A 20,444-nucleotide genomic window follows, 5' to 3' on the forward strand; every position below is an offset into this window, starting at 1 on the left:
ATGAGGAATCGGTTTGGGTGTCTAAAGCCGGCAGTGAAGTGTTTGGTCCACGAAGGGAATTGGGCTGTTCTAACTCATTGGCGACTGAGCGAATTTTCCTCCCCACAAATTTCCCTCCAGCCTAAATTTGGCTCAGGTATATCCTACAAACCATTACAAAACAATCGGGTCTAATTGAAAAGAACCTGAGGTCTGGCAGAGTAGGAGTGTTGTAATTCCTCTAGGAGTCCTGTCTCCTGCCATCACCACCCTCCATCCGCTGGTGAGGACTTGGTGTTTCCTCTCACTGCTGGGAATGCCGCCGCTCTCTCAGGAATGCCACCACGGTTGCCCTGGGCAACCCTTTCTTGTGCCATGTCCTTTCTCAGGAAGATGAATACAAGCTGTGCATAACTGAATGTCAATCCCACCCTTGGTAACCAGCAGTCTCATTAAGCAGAGACTAAAAGGACTCTGAGGAGAAATACGTTTGACCGAGTATGGAGTTCAGGGAAGAACCAAGAAAGAGGAAGAGACTTCTTGGCGTGTGGGGGCCGCTTTCAGGCAAGCCTCCTTATTCCCTGAAACCCTGTACCTTCATTCCCTGGTGTGAAGACCATTTTAAACTAACTCTCTCTCTCTCTCTCTCTCTCTCTCTCTCTCTCTCTCTCTCTCTCTCTCTCTCTCTCTCTCTCTCTCTCTGTTTATTTCATCAGAAAAACCTGTTATTTGGAGTCAGGAGTAGAAAGAATTGGTCTCTGTGCCTCTCTTAGAACACGAGTCTGTCAAGGATGACCTGGGCTCTTCCTGCTTTAACCTACCTCTAATTCATAGTGGACCCTCAACATGAGTCAGTCTCTCCCACGGACTCCATTTTTCCATCTGCTGAAGAATTCTGGACTCTGGGTTTTAATCCCGAAATTTCTGTGCTGACAGATTTAGTTAAAGCTGTGCTCTGATTGCTGTCTAGAACTCTGGGCTCTCAGGAAACCAGTCAGAATCTGGTGGAAATAAACGTTGTCCACGAAGTCCACCACCCCGCTTCAGTTTCCGTTTGCTGCATCACATCTCCTGTAACACTCTTGGGACAGTCTGGCAAGAGAACCATCCAGTCTGTGCGACAGGGAGCCACAAGTGCAAGGGCATCAGAGGTGACTAAGTAAGATTAATTCAGAAACAATTGACAAAGGAAAGGTCCTGTTGGCCATGTTCCAAGAAAACTGTTTTCCACGTTCAGTGATCAGGCTGCCTTTGAAGTTTCAGAGACCTAGTAGAAAAAACGAAATTCAGTTTTGAATGTTTCATGCAGCACTCAGTACTTTGCCCTAAATAGATTATCATAGCATTTATCACAGCCCAACTTTATCTGGTATTAATTATTTGTAATAACAGAAGCCAGATATCATAAAACAAGACATCACTTATCCAGTGTCATGAAGGTCAACTACTAGTCACCATTCTTAGCTCTACTGGAAGAACCAACTCCAGCTTGGTCGGAGTTGAGAGAGAATGTCTTTCTTTTGTGTGTGTGGTGGGTGTGGCTGTGCTCACCCAGGCATGCACTTGTGGGGGCCAGAGGTCAGTGGCAGATGTCTTCCTTTATTACTCTCCATGTAGTTTTTTGAGATGGGGTACTGACTGTTCCTGTAGCTGTCTGTTGCGACTAAATTATCTGGTCATCGAGACCCCAGGCTCCTCCTGTCCTCTTTCTCCCCACCAATGTTGGGGTTACAGATGGTACGGCACCCAGCTTTTACACAGGTTCTGCAGATCAGAATGCAGCTTCCAGTAACTGTGAAACAAAGCATCTTACCCACATGAGCTGCTTCCCAGCCTCATGCAATGTCCTTTGTTAAGGACATCACTGCCACCTGTGTAAAAGTAAACCCTGCCATAAAAAAATAAATACATAAAATAAAAATAAACATAAAAAAGAATTTAAAAAAAAGTAAACCCTGTGAGTGGCACACCTGTTAACTGAGTCCCACCACCTTGGACAGTGTTTAGTGAGATGAAGTAAGGAGAGAGATTGAACTTGGAATATGCAGGCGAGACAGAAAGCTTGTGTAAGAGATGGATGGTTGCAGTCTTGCTCTGTCAGCGTGCCTTGATTTCAGCTACAACTGCACTGGATGGTTCTAGGGGACCAGACACATCTCACTGCATTGGTGCCTGGTGTACACAACCTGTGGAACCTTTCAACATTCTGCCCAGAACCTTTGTATGACGTGCAAACATAACGTGGCTTACTCTTTTTTTCAATATGGAACACTTCACACATTTGCATGTCATCCTTGTTCAGGATGCTAATCTTGTCTGTGTCATCGCAACTAAGTAGAGAATATAATAGAAGATGTAAACACTCCAATATCCCTGTCTTCAGGGAGACAGTGTGACTCTGGAGGTCCCAGCAGAGTCCAGCTTTGCTGCCCACAGTAGCAACTTCCATCTTTGTATCAACCTGTCCTGTTTTCCTGTCTTGATGTCCACCACTCCTTAGCCCTAAGATCACATCTTCTACATGGAGTCAGACCCAAAAACTACCCCTAGTCCTTGTCTCTGCTTCAGCTACAGCAGGAACTTCTGTGTAGATACCCTATCTCATGAACTAAGTCTGTCAACTAGTTCTCTTCCCGAGCTTTGCTTGCATCCAGTATCCATGGAGAGAAGAAGGAAATAAATGAGAAGAAACTGGGAACCAGATCTGAGTAGAGAAGTGGGAGGAGCCAAAGCTTGGTACTGGGAGATGGACAGGAGGCTCGGAGATGGCAATGTGGGAGCGAAGCCAGGTCTTGCGGCCAGAACAATAGAAATAGATCTGGACTCAACAAACTGGAGATGACCGTGACCTTGAATACAGCCATTCCAAGATACGAATCTGACAGTGGAGCCAAAATGTATGGAGGATATAAGATAATCTCCCCTAACCCGTATTAACCTCAACGCTCTAGTTTCTGGCTAGGGAATCAGGAAACTTGTCCAAGGCCAATTCTCCTGAGACAGAGAACCAGGTAAGCAAAGCAAACAGTGCAACAGGGCAGCACTATGTATGAATGGTAGTTGTAAAGAATAGCCAAGGGTGAAGAAGACAGAGCCAATCGGAAAGCCACAAAGATGAAAGATCGGAGGCAACAGCGGATGAGACGTTCTGATGTTGGGAACTCCATGTGCGCCATCACTCTTTGGGTACCGTCAACAACCAATTGAAATATATCCTTATGTCTGTGGACTGGCGCCTCCTAGTGATACTCTGCTTAGCAGGCTTTCTCCATTAATAATAGGTTTCACTGCTGTAAGAATGGACCTCCTAACCCATATTTTTGCACCAGGGAGGAGAGTTGTGTCTACCAAATGACTTGAAACTTCCATGCTCCCAAAGAATTGTTCTTGACTTGGTTGTCAAACTCCACACTCTGTTTTCTCTTCTGCCAAGGTCTCTTAACTTCTATCTACAACCAAGTCCTGCTCTATGCTGTATTAGTTCTACTCTAGGCAGGAAGATTTTAAAGAGATTTATCCAGGTAAATCATGTTGTCCTTCCTAAGCTCATAAGAATACTCAGGTTTCATAGAAACTTGAAGTAAATAAAATTTCAAGAGTTCTCTTTGGGGAAAAAATTACAAAACAATGAAAAATATTAGGTATACATATTGAGAAGGAGCCTGAGCTGGTTAAAAAAAAATATTTTAGACTTAATCTTATTGGGTTCCTGATAACTCTATCCTTGCTCAAGTAGAAAACATAAGGAAGTTTTCATTCCTTCATTGTCTTAATTCTACTTAGTGACTCCATCACTGATTCATGACCCAACATCTGGGTCTATGCCACCCACAGCCACACTTTTGCTTGCCCATTGCTTTCTTGGAGTTTGTTTCAAAAATCATCATTCCCCTTTTCAGAAGCATTCTTGGCAAGACTTTTGTTCTCTATAGTGAGTCCCCACACAGAAAATTCTTCTTAGATAAGTTTAGTATATCTGTCACTTACCTCCAATTCTTCATAGTATTCAAGATGTGTTTAAAATAAGATTAAAGCTCATGACCACAGCCAACAAGGCTTCATGTCATAGACCCTTGCTTAGCTCTCCAAATTCATCTTGTACACTTCTTCTCTTCCTTTTCTACCTCTCTTCTTTAGTCTTTTTTTTTGTTCCATCTGTCTGGGATGCTCCGACCCACAGCTGAGACCTTGTCACTCCTGTATCAATTCCAGCGTCTCCTCCCGGATTCTTTTTCTGTTGTTGTTGTTGTAACAAATTACCACAAATGTAATGGTTTGGGCAACATTAACATATTATAAAAGTATTATAGTTTTGGAGTTTAGAAGGCCAAACAACGGGTCTCACAGGGCTGAAATCAAAACACTGGCAGTGTTCCTTCTGAAAACTCTAAGGAAGAATCTATTTCCTAGATTTTTTTAGATCCTCAAAACCTCTCTCGTTCTTCGACCCTTCTTCTCACTAAAGGTAGCAATGATGAATCAAGTCCTTTGATCACCCTGTCATTTTCTGCTTCCCTTTTGGGAACTCTTGTAAATAAGTTAGACCCGTACAATCTCTTACATTCCTGCGTTAATGACATTTGTCATTTCAGAGTCCTGCTTTAATTCTCCAGATTCTGCGTATCAGGATAGGGATGTCTTTATACTTTGTATCACACATCTACAAGTTCCCCAAACACCTAATCTGATACACCCAGTAGTCCTCACCACCATGCTAATCACTCTCAGTTCCACATTCCATCATTTTCTAAAATAATCCAACCATTTTTATCTGTCTTCACTAGAGGAGTAAGCTTCCTAAGGACAAGAGGTTTGCCTTGCCCGTGGGGCCAAAGTGCTGAGCTTAGCATGTAGCAGGGACTCCATGAGCAAGCAAATGGGTGACAGAGTTGGAAATCAGAGGACCGTATTTTACTTTACATGTTGCTGTCACAAAACACATGGCAAAAGCAACTTCAGGAAGAATTTATTTGGGCTCACCATTTGGGGATGCTGTTCATTGTGGCCGAGAGGTCATAGCAGCAGGACCACAAGATAGCTGGTCTAGTTCATCTGCAGTTAGGAAGCAAAGAACACTGAATTCTATTTAGCTCTTTTCCCCAGTCCATGGAATTACACCACCCACATTAATCTAATCTAAAGAGTTCCTCACAGACATACCCAGAGGTTTGTTTCCATGGTAACTCTAAATGCCATGAAGTTGACAATCAAGATTACTTGTCACAAGAGCCATCTGATAAATTAAAACAAGTACCCTTACATACTTCATACAGATATTATTTCAAATTCCATTATATGGTTTAGTATTTAGAAACCAGCTAAGTTAAAATTCAGGGTCATTGACTGTTGCTAGAGTTTTCCTGCCTGGCCCACAGTCTGGACAAATCTCTCTCACCCGCCAGTCCCAAGCCGCTCAAACCCGATCAAGTAAACACAGAGACTTATATTGGTTACAAACTGTATGGCCGTGGCAGGCTTCTTGCTAACTGTTCTTACAGCTTAAATTAATCCATTTCTATTAATCTATACCTTGCCACGTGGCTTGTGGCTTACCGGTACTTTACATCTTCCTTATCCTGATGGCGGCTGGCAGTGTCTCTTCTCAGCCTTCCACTTCCCCTCTATTCTCCTCCTTGTCCCACCTATACTTCCTGCCTAGCCAATGGCCAATCAGTGATTTATTTATTGACCAATCAGCAACACATTTGACATACAGACCATCCCACAGTAATTGACTAACAAATAACATAATCTTCAACGTTCACTAAGTCTCAATCTCTTCGTCGATATCATAACCATAATAATACCATTTTACTGGGAATTTTTATGGATTGTAAATATGTATGAAAGATATTTGGCATGGTATCTCATACAGTATTTACATAGATATCTACTTTTGTTACCAGTCCCCTTTTTACAGATTGGAGAAACCAAGGCAAGTTATTAAGTGGTAGATCTGGGAACTTAATCCTAATCTGCTCAATGGTAAAACTGAGACTCATCATAGCTACTATTTGTCTACAACTATTGTGATAAATAAAAGCCCAGAATTGGAGCGTGAAGCATGGAAATGGGTGGCTTGTCTCTGTCTACAAGGTGGTTCTACATATATCTAAATGAGTATTAGGAACAGTATGTAGGAAACATCAAATGCATATGAATCAACTATTATGGACTGAGGGCTTGTGTCCCCTTAAAATGCATATGCTAAAGCCTTAACTTCTGGGTATCTTGGTATTTGAGAGTGGGGCCTTGGAGAAATTATTGTGTTTAAATGTGATCATGAAGGTGATACATCATGATATCATTATTTTAAGAGGGGAAGAGACATGAGCTATCTAGCTCTCTCACTCTCTCCTGCTTCCTCTCTCTTTCTTTCTTGCTCTGGCTATCTCTCTCTTTATGTGTATACAAAGAAGACATGTGAACACACACACACACACACACACACACACACACACACACACACACACACACACACACACAAAAGATGGCAGCTGCCTGCAAAGTAGGAAGAAGATCTTGCCATAAATGAAACTTACTAGCACCTTGATTTTAGACTTCTCAATCTCCAGAGGTCACAATGTCTATGAGATGTAAGTGCATGTTGTTGCAGTCACTCTGTCTATGGTATTTTGATACATAGCCTGAGATAAGAAGAGAGAATAAAGTCAGAAACAACCTACAGAAATTCTAAAAGACAAATTAGATAAATGTAGAAAATCCTGGACACATTAGCATGGAGGAAAATGAAGTCCTTTAAAGGAAGACTGACTTTACCTGTGACTGAGAGAATGCTAACATGGTTGTCCATGTAATCCAGACTCTGTCTCGTCCCAGCATCCCACCACCTGGGACCACCATGCTCTTTGGAGTTGCACTGTGGCCTCCAGTCTAAACCTCTTCCTAGAATAAGTGATTTACTTCCATGCCTCATTATGTGCTTCGACTTGGAAGGACCTTTCAGCTTCCCTTTCCTCTGTGAGAACCTTGGCCATAATTCACAAAAGTCTTATCTACTGGCCCTGATGTCATCTTGTGGAGGAGAGCATTGAAGGAGATAATACTCAAATGACAGCATTTTCCTGGAGGAAAAGTTTGTTGCAAAAGAAACTGAAAACCCATGAACACAATGACTATGATCCCCTGTGACCTATCAGGTGAGTCCCATGTGGATTACATCTGTTTCAGGGAGATAGCAAGCCATCATCCCCCTGCCCCACCCCCTGCACAGCTGACTAGTAGTGAAATTTCTCAACTACACTGCACGGTGACATTTTCCCCTAAAAAACCTGCTGAACTGTTGCTGATCCATTCTGCCTGGTCTTCGTGTTGTACCAGCTCCCTAACTGGAAAGCATCACAGTCACAGCCACAACTTAAAGCCAACCACATTATGCTCTACAGTTCATTGGTACCATTAAACACATTTGGGAGAAGTGCCTAATGGGTAGCTAGCTCCTGGACGACCGTAAATACAAAATGACAGCACTTTTACTCTTCATTCTGACAAGTAAGCAAGCATGGTTTAGAGAATGCATCTGATAAACCTATAGCTTCCCCCAGAGAAAACTATTAATACAGGACGGGTACTTTCCAAAGTACTGGGAAATGTTGAGGCAACGGACATTTTAACCATAAGGTGCTTGCAATCAAAACAAACAGCTTAAACTCCACCATTAAAGCTCAAGACTTTTCAGAATAAAATGTTTATGAAATTTTTACCTGAAAATAAATGACAAATTCTTCCTGGTCTTTGTATTGTGAATAACATAAAATGTTTGCAAAATAATAAGATAGTCAATGATATGATAACTAAATGCAAGTAAGAGATTAAATTTATGCAATGACATGATATAATAGAGACACACACCACCACCAGAAATGTTGACAGAGGGGTAAATTTATAAAAATGTGATAATGAGCCATCATGAGTAGAGTAGCATTCAATTAGAATAAGCAAAACAGTAAGCATAGTGACCTATGAACATTAAGAGGAAACAGCATTAATAGGAACATACGAACTCCTGTTTTCCTTTGACAAGTGAAATAATAAAGTACATAAATTAGAATAAAGAGCGTCTGTATAATACGGGAAAGCTGAATATCTACACTCGCAAAGGGAGACTATTTTATTTCTTACAGGAAATGCATCACTACTTTCTGAGGCCATCAAATGTTTATAAAGATTTATAAATGATTTTTATAAACAAGAAGTGGAAAAAACTTATTTTTATGTTGCTAATAACCACAAAAACAAATAGTGATATGCTTATAATGCAAAGGTAAATGTGTATTATAGATTTTTGTCATTTAACACTCATAAAAATCTTCTCAGCGAGCAAATTATTATCTCTAACTTACAATGTGGAACTTAAGCACAGAGAAAGAAGTAGACACCTATACCTGGGAAGCAGAATCCAAACATAAGATTATGGTCATTCTTCCCTTGTGCATTCACACTTTATTTCCTATATGATCTATAAGGACAAATGGGTTAAAAATTATGTCTATGTTGTGCACAGTACATGCTGTGTACTATGAGTACACAGTATAGAGTAACATAACTCTTAACAATAACAATATAAACAAGATGGGGATAAAACAGTATTTCATTATGGTGCTGAAGTTAAGTTGTCATCAACTCACTTAACTGGTATCAATTTCAGGTTTAAGAAGTAGTCACCACATTACTCATAAAAGACCTTTTATTAAAAATATGCAAAAGAAATAAGGAGACAATCAAAGCTGTTTGCCATAAAAATCAAGTAAATTCAAAGAAAGATAATAACAAAGAAAATGAAGGAAAGAAAAGGTATAAGACACAAAGAAAAAAATCAAACTAGCAGCTCTAAGTCCTTTCTTATCCATAACTACATTAAGTGTAAATGGATGAAAGTCTCTCATCAAAAGGATGGTTGACTACTGGGTAAATCTCAGAGCATTTGCCTAGCATAGACACAGCCCTGGTTCTATCTCAGAAGCGTAGAGGAAAAAGAGACAGAAATTGACAGAAACAAAATAGCATGATCCAGCTATTTGCTGTCTACAAGAGGCACACTCCTGATCCAGACACACAAAGGCACACAAAGGCAGAGAGAGAGAGAATGGAAACCAGCATTCCATGAAAGCAATGCCCCAAGGGAGCAGCAATGAGGGAAAACTAAGAAAACCCTAGATAGACACAGAAGCAGATTCTCCTACAATGTGCGCTATAGAAGAACCTTGATAAAAACACAAGGGCAAAGCAACAGGAAATGGAACAGAGTTTGTAGCATTAACAAGTATATTTAAAGCAATACTTTTTCCATTACATATCAAATAAGTAACCCGGGTGCAGAAAGAAACGAAACACATTCATTTACTAATGATGGTACAGAGCCATATCTTGAGATAAAAAGAGGAAACAGAGCCGGGCGGTGGTGGCGCACGCCTTTAATCCCAGCACTCGGGAGGCAGAGCCAGGTGGATCTCTGTGAGTTCGAGGCCAGCCTGGACTACCAAGTGAGTTCCAGGAAAGGCGCAAAGCTACACAGAGAAACCCTGTCTCGAAAAACCAAAAAAAAAAAAAAAAAAAAAAAAAAAGAGGAAACACAGAGACAAAAGAAAAAAAATTAAGTGAATGGTGATAAGATAATGCACTACCTTTGCATGTCTGTGGCAAAATCGGAGGAGAGGTTTACTTTGGCCCATGGGGTCAGAGGTTCCAGACTATGGTCACTTGGCTCTGTTGCTTTGGGCTTATGGTAACATCATACATCATGAGTGTTCGTGTCCTGGGGTAACTAAAGAGTTAGGGAATTGGAAAGGAGGACAATTTTTAAAGATACACTTAATACTTTCAAATTCTTGTCTTTCATTAAGCAATGGAAAGTCCCCAAACAGTGTGACACACGTCCAAGCATTTCTATCCCATTGCAGCTTTCAGAAGATGCCAGCACAGGTCCGTTTATGGCTGATCCAAAGCTTACAAGTGAACTGACAGACAACAGGGGTGGTTTCCACATTCCTGTCTTAGACATACCTCCTGGTTTTGGGCAGCACAGGGTAGTGCTTCGCTGACTAAAAACTTAACCCAACAATCATGGATGTGGTTAGTTATTTCTTCCTCAATTTGCCCAAAAGGCAAAGACTGGGTTTAATGTGTATACACACTTGTTTTTCATGTCCATAACTCTGTGCCACCTCGGCTCCACATTAATCCTCGATATAAGCCACAATATAAAAAACGCAAGCCAACAGATTCTCTCTGGTCTCCTCCCCACCCCTGTATTTTATTACCTCTTTCTCACTTCATTAAACACTTCCTGGATTGCTCACCTTACCCACCTTGTAAGGTCTGTCTTCATCTTAAAAGTTCTTAACCTTTCTTCTGCTCTCTCATTTGGTTCTTTGACTGAGAAGATATTCTGGGGTGGGGTGGGGGCACCCATCTTAGGATACATCACCCAAAGACCCAGGTACTTTTCTGCTGATAGGAGCATGTCGTGAAAGAGGCCTGTTCACTTTATGGTGGCCAGGAATCAAAAGGAGAGAGACTGGGGTCCCAATGTAACTTTCAAGGTCATACCTTCCACTAGATCCCATCTTCCAAAGGCCCCACAATTGCCCTGTGACGTCACAAGCTGAGACAGAACCATCCAGCACGTGGCCTTTTGGTGAATATTCAAGATCCAAACTGTAGCAGTTATAGTCATAAAAATAGGCATAGTTCAATTTAAATATAGCTGATGTCTTTGGAAAAAAGTGCGAAAATGAAGAAAATACAAAATCTACACACTTGAAAAAGCATAACATGCCGGGCGGTGGTGGCGCATGCCTTTAATCCCAGCACTCGGGAGGCAGAGGCAGGTGGATCTCTGTGAGTTTGAGGCCAGCCTGGGCTACAGAGTGAGTTCCAGGAAAGGTGTAAAGCTACACAGAGAAACCCTGTCTCGAAAAACCAAAAAAAAAAGAAAAAGTGTAACAGCAAAATGTACACCAGGCAAAACTGATACAACATAATCAACTCATGACATAACCTGGGCAAATGATTAAACTTCTGGAATAAAATAATCTGTATTTGTATTATATAGCTCAATAAAATGAATAATTAAAAATAAAGCATCTAGACAGAGAGGGAAACATCATGTAAAAAGATTTTTTAAAATGGGCCTGCCATGCCGGGCAGTGGTGACTCATCCCTTTAATCCCGGCACTCGGGAGGCAGAGCCAGGCGGATCTCTGTGAGTTCGAGGCCAGCCTGGGCTACCAAGTGAGTTCCAGGAAAGGCGCAAAGCTACACAGAGAAACCCTGTCTCGAAAAACTAAAAAAAAAAAAGGATATTTCACTTCCTCTCTTAAAGCCCTTCAAGTCACTTATATATATATATAATATATATATTACATATTATATATATTATATATATATATATATATGATGCATGCCTTTTGAACAAGATCACACTTTGCAATCCATGACCATAGCATGCCTTTCCATTCACTTGGATCTCCTCTTTGTTCTCGAAATCACAGAGATCTGCCTGCCTCTGAAGTGTGCACCACCATGCCTGAGCTTCTTTAAATTTTTTAGTAATATTTTGTTATTTTTCAGAATACAGGTTTTACATTTCTTTTGCTAATTTTTTTTCTAAATGATGAAATCCTGTGATGTTATGATAACTAGAATTGTCATCACAATTTCACTTCAGTTTGCTCTCTGTTTCTCTATATAGCTTTCATTTATATTTGTATATCAGGTTTGTATCCTGTAATCTTGATGAAATTGTTTATTCTAATAATGTTAAGTGGGTTCCTTAATGTATTTTTGTTATTTGAACCATAAGGTTTGTGTCTTTAGCGGGAAAAGAAATGAAATCAATGTTTTAAAGGGGTGAATTGGGAGCGAGTAGAGAATGAACATCATGGTCTTTCTCTTGGGTGGATGAGGACCAGGATGCTGGAGGCAGGAAGGATAAATATGCTTCAGGCAGATCACAAGTAGCACCATCTTCAAATACCTCCTAACAAGGTGGTTTTAAGCATCTGGAATATATTCCATATTGGGTTAGGAACTAAAGGAATTCATAGAAGGTTGAGTTCTTATCTTTGCCTTTACAGAGTTTAGGTATGTCCAAAGCAGACATGCGCAAACCATTGCCTTATCTGTGAAGGAGATGCCTCAAGGTGAAGCTTGAAACCACTGGGAACACCAAACCCAATACCTGTGGGCGTTTTCTATGCTTATCATACCTAAGATAAAGGTTTGGGTTTTTGTTTTTTTGTGTTTTGTTTTGGTTTTTTGGTTTTTTTTAAATTTTATTATTATTATTATTATTATTATTATTATTATTATTATTATTATTGGTTTTTCAAGACAGGGCTTCTCTGTGAAGCAGTGCTGGCTGGAACTCACTCTGTAGCCCAGTCTGGCCTAGAACTCATAGAGATCCGCCTGCCTCTGCCTCCCGAGTGCTGGGCTTAAAGGTGTGCGAGGTTCGTTTTTAAGTACAGTACACAATTCGCAGCAATAATAGTAACTGAATAATCATAACTATGTGATAATAAAATGATTTCATTACTCAGGATGCCATACAACTTAAAACTTAAGAATTGCTTATTTCTGGAATTTTCTATTTCTTATTTTTGGACTCTGGTTGACCACTGGTGACTGTGAGGCTGTGGAAGACAGAACCACAGATGGACTCAGGAGTCGGGGAGGGCAACTGTTTAAGGCAAAGGAAAAACTAGGCGCCCACCACGCCTAGGTAAAAGTGGTGACAGGAGATCCCTCAAAGAGTGGCTGATTCTCCAGGAGGAATGAAGGCTTCACCGAGGAGGTGGCATTTGACTTGGGCCTGGATGGATAATGATTATGATTATGTTAAGAGAAGAACTGCAGCTAGAGGGCAGGGCTTCAGGGAAGGGAACGCAGGAATGATTTTAGACGCCATGTGAGACGCGACCCATGATCACCACTTCATGCTAAGCTCTGTCCACCTGCAGGATCGGTAGGTTTCAAGGTTGGAGCAATAACTCAAAGCTCTGCCAAAGGGCACAGGACTCACCTACAGCCTGTGCTTTTCAAGCCGGAAGTGATCACTGATCTGTAAAAATGCAGATTATGGTTCAGTGGGTCCTGGAGAAGGTTCTATATTCAATCTAGCTCCTGTGAGAGGTCAATGGTGACACTTTGAGGAACAAAGTTGGAAGCCAGTGGGAGCCGCTGAAAAGGTCAATGGAGCTGTGATTCAGTCTGTTTAAAAAAGCCAGCTCTGAGTGCCAGGCAAGCATAGGGAGGGAGTTTTAGGGGCTAATATCAACTAGATAGCCTCAAGAGCTAAGAAAACGCTCCAGTAGCCATCAGTTGCAGAAACAAAAGGTGAACGCACCCACCGTTGGGTACCAGCTGTCCTCCCCCAAAGTATCCCACCGGTGGACCTGAGACATGTGTGCTGTGTGACTGATGGTACCTCCGGATCTGCAGAACCACTCTCTGATATAAATCTCCCGAGATGAGCGTGGTCAGGCATCTTTTCCTTCTGCCCCTTTGAAGCTGATAATAGTCACTGATCTAGAATTCCTAGGGAAGAGCTTCAGCTTGCAACACAGCAGATAATGAGTGGGGGAGAAAAAGCCAGAGTTTGGTAACATCCTTAGCATTTCCTGCTCCACACTGCATACACCTGCCGCCTGTCTGCCTGGGAGGTTATCTGTCTGTCTCAGCAGCCCTCACCCTGCAGCTTCTCCTGAGGGGAGGTTCTCAACATGTGGGTTGTGACCCCTCTGATATCCAACGTCCCTTTCATGCGAGTTGCCTAAGACCATCAGAAAACATATTTACATCACGATTTATGACAGTAGCAAAATTCAGTTATGAAGTGGCAATGAAAATATTTTATGGTTGGGGTCACCACAATATAAAGAACTGCATAAAAGGGTCACAGCATTGGAAAGACTGAGACCCACTTGCTTGCCTTAGGGTCCCTCCAGAACTTGTATATAAATTGCCAGTAACTCTAAGCTACCATGTGTAAATAAATCTCCTTTTAACTACGTGGAGTGGCCTTAATAATTTCACCAATAACCATGTCCTTTCTTTCTTTCTTTCTTTCTTTCTTTCTTTCTTTCTTTCTTTCTTTCTTTCTTTCTTTCTCTTTCTTTCTTTCTTTCTTTTGTTCTTTCTTTCTTTCTCTTTTAAGTTTATTTTTATTTTATGTACATTGGTATTTTGCTTGCATATATTTCTAGTTACAGACAGTTGTCAGCTGCCATATATATATATACATTTATATATATATATATATATATATATATATATATATATATATATATATATATATATAAAATCAGAAAATATAAAGCAAAGAAAGCAAAGTTGTATTTCAACCTCCAATAGTCTGTGCTGATGCTGACCAGTGGACATCTTGACACCCTTCCTCTTTCTTTCCTTCTCCTCCCCCACTCCTCCTTCCATCACTGATTGTTGCTTCCTGCTTGTGTCCCTTAGTGTTGTGAATACAGTGAATGTTTTCTCCTGATATTATTATCATTATTATTATTATTATTATTATTATTATTATTATTATTATTATTATTTTAAAAATCCGTTTTGTTGGCCCAGAGGGGTCAGAGACACCTGGATCACGGAAGCTCACAGGCCAGATAGTCAGTCAAAACGGTGAGTTTCAGATTCAGTGAGCAACATTATCTCAGGGGGATGGGTGCATATCTAGAAGAGGATACCCTGCATCTCCCTTTGACCTCCACATGTGTGCACACACAGAAAAAATAGATTTCCTTTTGAAAATCACTAGTTATGAAACTAAACAAACTGCCAAATTCTTAGGATGATATGCTCTCCTTCCTACATTTTGCTGCATTTCAAATCAAATAATATGCCATGCAACTAGGTTTAGAAAAAAATGGACTTTGAATGTTACATAGTATTCTGTCAAACTGATATGTCACAGCTAAATTAATCCATCCTTCTTAATAAACCCATTCTCTTCACAAATTTTTGCCGATCTATGATCGACACTCTTCTAGCTTCAGAATCAAGTCCAGGCACTAATGAAGATTCTGTCTCAATGGTGTCAGATAGAAAGACATCATGGAACGGTGAGGAATGGTGAACATTTTTCACAGAAGTGAAGTTGTGAAAAAATGACTAACGTGGCTGTTGAGGGCATAAGCCACAGGAGTTAAGGTCACAGATGGCCAGGGCAGATGAGTGCTGTGGAAGAGAAGGACATCCAAGCCCCAAAGAAAGCACTGTAGGCTGTGAACAGCAAGTACAAAGGCCCTGTGGCAGGAAGAAGCCTGGAGAGGACACCCTTGTGAACAAGCATAGAGAGCAGTGAAGAATGTAGCAGATGATGTGGAAAGATTGTCTTTCTAGGTAGGCACTGCAGGCCATAGTAAGGTGTTGGAGGTGGTTGTTAGTATGATAGGAATACCTTCACTCCTCATCCACAGCAGCCCAGTCACATTTCAAGGAAACCTGGGGAGTAGTTTTGTAACTAAAGACTATGGAAGACTTTTTTAAGAATGGAAGATCCAGAAGTCATAAAAGAGAATATTTCTAACACCCATTCAAGCACGTCAGCAGCTTAGTGCCTGTCATAGCAGCACATGCCTGGCATCTCTGCACTTAAGGTGGAGTCAGGAAGATTTGAAGTTCAAGGTCTGCATCAGCTATGGGGTAGGTTTGAGACCAGTCAGGAATACATGAAATCCTGTCTCAAGAAAAAGAGAGGATAGACTGAAAAGAGGAAAGAAGGGATGGAGGAAAGGGGGAGGGAGGAAAAAAGAAAGAAAAATGGGAAAGGCTTTTAAAAAGACTTAAAAGAAAATACTGTGCTACGTGGACAGTATTGTAGAGTACAGGCAGCGATCAATTCTGCTTTTTTATGTACTCTCACTTAACTATAACAGTATCAGTGGCTTCTGAGTGGGAGGAAAAGGAAAAGAAAATACAACCATGCACCACGTTTTGATAGGGCTTCGTTCAGAGAATTGCATCATTGGGTAATTTTGTCATCAAGCCAACATTATCCAGTGTACTTACACAAACCCAGGTAGTACAGCATTCTACACAACTAGCCTATAGAGAGTAGCCATTGCTCCTAGGCTATAAGACTGTGTGGTGTGTTACAATAGCAAACATTAATTGGCAACGAGAACATGGCCATGCTAACAATAAAGTGTTTATGCAGCTAAGTATCTGACCTAGAGATGATACAGTAAAAATAACAGATAATATGAACATTCCCTCCCATTGCAATCGTATGGGACCGCCACTGTATATGTAGAGCACAATTAACAGAAATATTGTCAGACACTGAATAACAGTGAAGACAAAAACATAAAGGCAATTAAAACAAAAGATGGCAAATTGGAAAGAAAATCCATCAGCCCAAGAGCTAATGGATCTAGTTTTTCTGCTGTATAGTTATCAAGCAACCTAAATGAAAAATTAAGCAAAGAAAATTACTACACAGATCACAGGAAAATAAAAATCAGTAGCTAGAAAACAAACACAAATATGTTCAACCTCAGTTATAATTCAAAGCTACAATATATTGACAAAGATTGTAAAAGAGTATGAAAACGTGTAAAAGGCTATGAATGCAGTTTTAGAAGAGTGGATTTTTCTGTTTGAAATTCCTATTGGTTTTCTTTTTCTTGTTTTTGGAGGGCCGTTTTTGTTTTGTCTTTGCCATGGGGGTCTCACTGTGTAGCTCAGACTGGCCTCGAACTTGTGACCCTTGCCACAGGGTCTCACTGTGTAGCTCAGACTGACCTAGAACTTGTGACCCTCCTTTCACCTCACAAGCTCTGGGATCACACACATCTCCAACATACTGCTGTTTTTTTTTTTTCACCGTCTTGTTTTCACACTCAGTACAAACCAGACCTCAGAAAGATCACCTTCTGCCTGTTTTGTCTGTTTCTTTAAATCTGAAGTTGTTTCCCAGTAATAATTTGAATTTGATGGCTTTTTGGTATCTCATGTTATATAGTTAGTGCTTGGCATAAAATTGTCTATCGTATGTTTATTTCTAAGCTTGATCACCTAGAACCTGCTTAAAATACTCGTAAGTAAAGCAACGCATGTGTACACTCAAGTACTGAGTTCTAAGAACACAGACATCTTTGTGGCCTTGTGTAGTGTTCTTCTTACCAAGAAATTGAAGTGAATGTGGTCAATGTGTTGTGAACATCAAACGGGAATTGGGAGATCCACACTCCTGTAGCCACTCACTGCCCGAACAAGACTCACAGTCTTCCAGGTTGTGTATCTCCATCTCTCTTGTGAAATTCTCCATCCACTGGGACAAAATAAGAGCTACAGTCCTCAGCATCTCTATCCCTCTCGAGTTCACTCCCGTTCATTGCTCTCCTTGCCCACTGTATCGCTCTCCACTCCTCCAGCGTTACAATATTGCATGCCGAAAGATCCTTGTGTTCCACAGGAGGGGATTCTTCTCAAAGGGGCCATCACTGGTTTGTCACTGATTAGCATCTGGCCCTTTGTCTTGTGAAATGGGAGCAGAATGAGACATATAACTGCTAGCTATGTTGAAGAGAATGGTGGGTTTTCTAAAAGGCTCTGAAGAAATAAAACTGACATACGGAAGAGGGTTGGTGCTCAGTGGTCCAGGGCTGTATGGAAAGAAACTACCTCACACTGATAAGATTTCCAGATGCTGAGGTTCTCGCTGCCCGTTCAGTTATTACGTTTAGTGCAACACGGGATGATCTCGAGGCGTGTACAGTTAGTGGATGATTTGCCTCAGTGGTCAACACTCTGCGCCGGTCTTATGTCAGAGTCAGAGTGGTTTCTTGTCTATCAAAGCTGTCTTGCCATAGCAGCACCTCACTCCCTATCTCCAGCTTACTTCTGCTCCATGGCAGCACAGAAACCAGATGACCACACTTGCTGAGCTATGTCCACCCAAAGAATTAGGAAAACTCTAGCGTATATTCCTTAATTGTTCTCTCACATAGCCCTGGGAGGTCTATGTCTGATGTTTCTCCCCTAGAAAGACTGTGTACGACTAACACATCACTCATCCATCCATCCATCCATCCATCCATCCATCCATCCATCCACTCGTTCATTTCTTTGTTTAGTCAATGAGCAAGTATTCTGAAACAACGGAACAGTGTTCCATTCGCTATGCCAGACACTCAGCACACAGCGGTGAACAGAACATACACCCAGTTTTCACACATGTAGACTTTAAAATCAAGTGCTGCACATGGCTATGGTACACTGAACTTCCAAAATGTCCTGATGGCATAAAATAGGAACTAGTTTACACTGATGAGTTCAGAGTTAACATTTAAAAAAGAAAAGAAAACTGTATTCCAGAGACGAATTTTTAGCCAGGAAACCATAGTAATTCCACTAGAGGCAAGAGTCAGAAGCTCTCTAAGGGAGAAGGTGTCTCTGGCCAGGGACACCTGTTCTACGGGCAGCCCCTGGCTGTGCACAGCCTCCCTTTCTGAGGCTGCAGTGAAACATCTGCCTCCATCCCTTCGTGCCCCTCACCCCCTCCTCATCACTCCTCAGATTGAATCTTCACAGACTGTCTTGATGCTGAAGGAGAATATGAGGACAGTAGTTGGGGTATTTGAATCTGTACCCTAATTGGTTAAGCTGCACGGAACGTGGGACTTCTCTCTTCCGTGAGGTTTAGGAGTTGACCACCGAGCCTCACTTTCAAGAATAAAAAACAAAACGCTGGGTTTGGTGGTAAATGCCTATAGTTCCAGCTATTTAGGGAGGTTGAGGCAAGAGAGTTGCTTGAGCCTAGGAGTTTGGGGTCAACAGGGGCAAGAGAGTAAGAAAGAAGTAAAGAAAGAAAAAAAGGAAGAAGGGGGAGAGGGAAGAAATGAAACAAAAGAATACAGAGCCCACACTGAGCAGTCCTGAGTCTGAGAAGAGGCTAAGATGTGTGAAAGTTTGCATGAGATAAATATTATGGTCACTAATAGGAACAAGTCCATGAGTTAGTTTAGGAAACTCTGAACCCGCATTTTTTTTTTCTTCTTACAGTTCCAGACTTTATGCCAGCCAAGTAAAAAAAAAAAAAAAAAAGCCACCCTTTGCTCATGCCTGCCCCTCTCCAAAGTCCCACTTTGTATTTGTTTGTGAAAAGATTACACTCCTCTGCCTGTCCCTGAAGAGCTCATGACAATAACCAGGGCAATGAGCTAAATTATTTTAGAATGAAAGAAAAAAACCTGGAAAAACATTGAGCAAAAGAAACTGGAGATTTCTTCTGCTCTGAAGTGAGAGGGATTCCAAAACAGGGCCTCTCTGCTCCCTCAACAGACAAGACCTCAAGCTATCAGGTCCCAAACCAGGGCCCCAGGAACAGTAACATGAGGTCACAGCTCACCATGTGAATGGAATTTAGCCAAGAAAACTCTTTGAAGGTATCCCTTCTGGTGACTGAACAGATTGTCCCCTGCAGTTGAAGCAAATGTAGATAAAAGCACTCAGGAAAAGCCACTGCACATGGAGCAGGAATGATAAACTGCCTGCTGAGTTCAGTTACTCACTCAGGCTGTGGGCCATGTTTCCCCAACTTGTGCCTACAGTTACTCTAACCTCCAGACCCTCCAAAATTAAGGGACGTGTGGGTATCCAACAGGATGCTTATTATGAAAATTATTTGAGAGCTTCTTTTTGCTTCATCCAGAAATGGGAAATGTAATATATAATTCTACTCAATGCCCTTCTCTCAGTCAGAATAATCTTCCTACAAAAGCACTTTAACCACCCAGAAGCCTACAGTGCCGCACATTGGAAAGAAATGGATTTCCTGCTTTACCAATATGACTTCATCCTACACCCGAAGTATGTCCCCACCATTCCATTTGTGCCTGAGTGCAGACGACCTATCCTACTAAGTGGATCTGCTCATCTCTACTTACACCAGGGTGAGCTGGACTCCTCTCTCCTCCATGCCTCCCTCTCTCCCTCACTTTTCACTCAATGGATCTTCATGGATGATTGCTTCAGAGAGCTGGAAAACCTAGAGTTCCCAGTAATAAGATCTGTGATGCTGATGACTTAGAGATGTTCCACGCTCCAGAGTACTAAGTGAAGGGCATTTTCTGCCAACCTTTTCACATGTGTCCAATCTCTTATCCTCTCCTTGACTACTTGGGCCACACAAGTGTCCACTGATTGTGCTAGAAACAGGCTCTGTGCCTTGCCTCCCTTGACCAACCTCCCAGCCTGCTGTAGAGTCCTGTCCACTGAGTGGGTGGTAAAATGCCCTTCAATCTGGTCTTCTTCCATAGGATATGTCTCCCTTACTTGTATCCGCTCATAGAATCTTGTATGCATCAAGTTTTGTCTTTATTCTCTGCTGTCCATGTAACATCTTCACCTTCCTCTCCTACCTGGTGGATGTCTCCCCAGTCTTTTAACTTCTCTGTTCAAGTGTAACACCTTGCTCCACTTTC

At 41.4% G+C, this 20,444-nt stretch overlaps 1 non-coding gene across 1 annotated transcript; it reads right to left on the reverse strand.

Moving 5' to 3' along the window:
• Positions 1-2,236: 2,236 nt before the first annotated feature.
• On the reverse strand, positions 2,237-2,340 carry LOC128113885 (U6 spliceosomal RNA). Its single transcript, XR_008219692.1, has one exon. It is a non-coding gene; the product is annotated as a U6 spliceosomal RNA (small nuclear RNA).
• Positions 2,341-20,444: the final 18,104 nt, after the last annotated feature.

The sequence above is a fragment of the Peromyscus californicus genome, unplaced genomic scaffold, assembly GCF_007827085.1.
Source record: "Peromyscus californicus insignis strain IS unplaced genomic scaffold, ASM782708v3 Scaffold_18__1_contigs__length_77618521, whole genome shotgun sequence".
NCBI lineage: Eukaryota > Metazoa > Chordata > Mammalia > Rodentia > Cricetidae > Peromyscus > Peromyscus californicus.